Genomic DNA, 3824 nt, shown 5'->3' on the forward strand with positions numbered 1-3824 from the left:
TTATCTTGTTGTACAATGCCATAATGGAATGAGAAGACCTAGATTCACTAGACAATGGGGGAGGGGATGTTAAGAAAGGAAATGGTTGGAAACATATCTCTTCATTGGAAAAGTGTGATTTTTGATGACTCGAGATTTTTTTACACACATCTTAAAACATGTCCATTGTATCCATGTGTAGGATCAGATATAGGTGTTGAAATGTATAGAAGAGAGGGTTTGTTCTTAGGTGGAATTGGATTGAAGTTTAAAGACGCCCAATTAACATTTAGACATGTGTCAGGACAAAATTTTTGAGTGTCAAATGCAAGCATCTTGGACTTGCTACAAAAAGAAGGTGTGAAATCTAATGACTCCCAACAGAGAGTTTTTTAGTGGTGAATCTTCACCAATTGGTGAATTTCATGATTTTATTTTTCAGAAAATGGCGAATGGTTTGGGGCAACACAGTGGTCAAATCGCCCAGATCTTTGGGGTTAACAGTCCACTGTATTCTAGCTTCACCATTGACCACATACCGTTCCACATGGATGCCCATAATATTCGCCTGGAATCACTTGGACGTGGGTATTAGATCACCTCTGTTATTCGCCAGAAATAGTAAAACGAACCTGTACGCAAGACCTATTTCGTCAATGGTAAATTAAATCTTCATTGCATGCATCGGTCCATTTTGCCTATTGTGAAATTTCACGTTAAGCATAATGAGGCCCAATTTTCCAATATCAATTAAAACATTATAAGCATTCGAGGACCCATTTCGCCCCGCTTAAATCGAGATGCATTTTGAAATGCCCACAAAATTCGCCAAAAATGCAATCATGGATTGATATAAATACAATTGTTAGTTTGAAACACTCTTTCTTACAATTTGTTTATCTGATTAGTAAATTTGGGAGCTCTCGATTCGCATTTTTCAATTTGAGTTGGAACGTCGAATTTGATTGTAGGGCGGAGGGCCAGAGTTACAATCCTGCAACACAGGCCTAGGCATTCCTGAATCTTGATTCAGAGAATTGAGAAGGCATAAAGGTGAGTAATCATTTCTTTATACTTGATAGTATTAGTTTTAATTCATAGTGAGAGGTCAAGACTCAAGATGTTAGACATGGGTGAGACTCCTCAAGGTGGTAAAGGGATTGAGATGTTAGACAAGGGTGAGACTGAGACTCCTCAAGGTGGTGAAGGGATTGAGATGTCAGACAAGGGTGAGACTGAGACTCCTTAGGGTGGTGAAGGGATTGGGATGTCAAACAAGGGTAAGACTCCTTTGGGCTGTGAAACTGAAGGGATTGGGAGGCCATCAAAACGCCCAAAAATTAAAGATACTACCATAAAGTATTACTTTGGAATTGTCAAAGTTTCTGGTCCATCAACTTCTGCAGTTGCAGAAGCCATTCACAGTAGCTCACCACCACCACAAGGTGGGATTGTCATTGAGTTAAATGCATCAATGAGGATGACAATACCGACATGATAGAAGATGTTCTAAGGGATACACACAATGAGATAATTCACTTGGATGCAAATGCTAGTACTGAAGATGATGTTGGTAGGAAGAAAAGAAAAAGGAAACTAAAACTGGGGCGAGAGTGGGAAATGACAAGGATCTTTAAGATTGATTGGGTAGCAAAGTACCCATTCATTGAACCGGTCCCAAACAATGATGAATGACCAACAAAATGCAGGTGTAAGATTTGTAGCTGGAAAACTAAAAGAGAGAAGAAGGTTCAGCTTGACACCATAGAAAAGCATATTGGTAAGGTTTATGAAAAACAAATCATAGACAAAAAGGAAACACCAGTAGTAAGATACAAATCAAAGGAAGAATGTATTCATGTTAAGTATGCTGCAAAATATGAAGAGAATAACCACAAAATGACACTGATTGGTAATAGTGGAAATACAATCAACGTTGGGCTTGAACATGCAATGAAAAATGCAAACCTGGCAAAGACTATTTAGATGAGTGTTATTTTTCATATTTTGTTGAGAGGGCGTCCTATGAAAGATTTCCTAGAATATAGTAATTTATTATCTTTTTTGAATGTTCCTCACTATCTTATGTCACATTGGTCAATAAATGCTGGATGGGAAATGGAAAATTGTCTCGCTAAGGTGGAAAAGCAAAATTTATAGGAGAGTGTAAAAGAGTCAAAATTCATTTCATTATCCATAGATGAAGTTACTGCGGTAGATAACACAATTTTGGTCTGTATGCATGTGTATACCATAAAAAAACACGTCCGCCGAGCTCATCTACTCTGTGTTCGTAAAATAAGGGGCAATTCAACAACATAAAATTTATATTTGGAAGTTAAGAAAGATCTGAATGAAATTGCTGGTATGGATGACTTGACAATTGCCAAGAAGTTGGTGTGTGTTGGAGTTGATGGAGCTACAGTAATGCAAGGTCAAAGGATCGATGTTTGCGGAAGATTACAAACTAGTATTGCACCATACATGCTTGACATTCACTGCATGGCCCATCAAATGAATTTGGCATATATAATTGTAATCAATTTCCCTACAGTGTCAAAAGTTGAAGATATGGTCCACAAGCTCCACTCATACTTCTGCCGAAGTCCTAAACGTTTTGCAAAATTTTATAATTTTGTTGAGGGAGTAACAATAGGAAACAAGCTTCTCAGGGATGTTGAGACCAGATGGATCTCCTTGCATGGACCAATGGAACGAGTTCTAACAGAATATCAATCCTTGATTGGACTAATGTATGAGCAATGCCTCACAGTAGACAAAGCTCCTGATCTCTTACATAAGTTAAGTGATATAGAGACTCTATTAACTTTAGCTAGTCTTATCCCCATGCTAGTTAAGAAAGCCCAAGACATAACTATGTATATCAATGAGTATAGCACTCTACGTAAAATGGCATGCTTGGGCCTAGATGGTCTATATTAAGATCTAACAAGGCGAAGTCCAAATTTTTTTAGGTGGCAGATAATTACAGATTTGAATCATGCTGAATTTTTTTTACATTTCAATGCAAAAAATGAGTTATGTGTCTTTGTAAAAGGATTTCAAATACCCATGCACCAATCTAAGATGGGCAAGCGAGGCAGAGCACTACCAGTTAAAAAGGAAGATTTTGACAAGATTGTTAAATCTGTTAGTGATAATTTGAAGTCTATTGAATACGAACTTTCAACTGAGATTCATGAAAGATTCCCTCGAGAAGAAATACTTGAAGCCATGGGTTGTGTGTATCCTCAATTTTGGCATTCAATTGGAGATAATCCAAATGACACAAAGGTGTTTCATGAAAAACTAGAGGAATTGATATTGACATTTTTAAAAGATGCATATTGCAATGGATAGCCAATAGAAGAAATTTTAAATTCAGATGATCTTAAAAAACAATGTAAATGTTTTGTATTGTGTATGAAACAACAGTTGGATAACTTGGAGAATTCATTTGAACCCAGATCAATCACAAGGCTTTGGAAAAGGATAGATCAGAGTGAAGTATTGCATGTTGCAATACCAGAATATTTCAAACTTGTTGATTTATGTCAAACAATGAAATTGGGGTCGATGGAAGATGAGAGATTTTTCAGTGCATTAGGGCTTTTAAAATCAAATATCAGAAACAAATTAGACAAAAAATTGGAAACTTGCTTGAGGTTGTTTGTAACTCAGTATAATGTTAGAGATTTTCCATATGATAAGGCATTGACAATTTGGAATTCCATGCGTGAAAGATGAGGGTTGTGCAACACTTTAAAAGCTAGTGGTGCTACTGCTAGTGCTGAGACAAATGATGGATCACAGACTTAGAGTCAACATGAAGATGAAGAAATTTT

The sequence above is a fragment of the Cryptomeria japonica genome, chromosome 3, assembly GCF_030272615.1.
Source record: "Cryptomeria japonica chromosome 3, Sugi_1.0, whole genome shotgun sequence".
NCBI classification, from domain to species: Eukaryota; Viridiplantae; Streptophyta; class Pinopsida; order Cupressales; family Cupressaceae; genus Cryptomeria; species Cryptomeria japonica.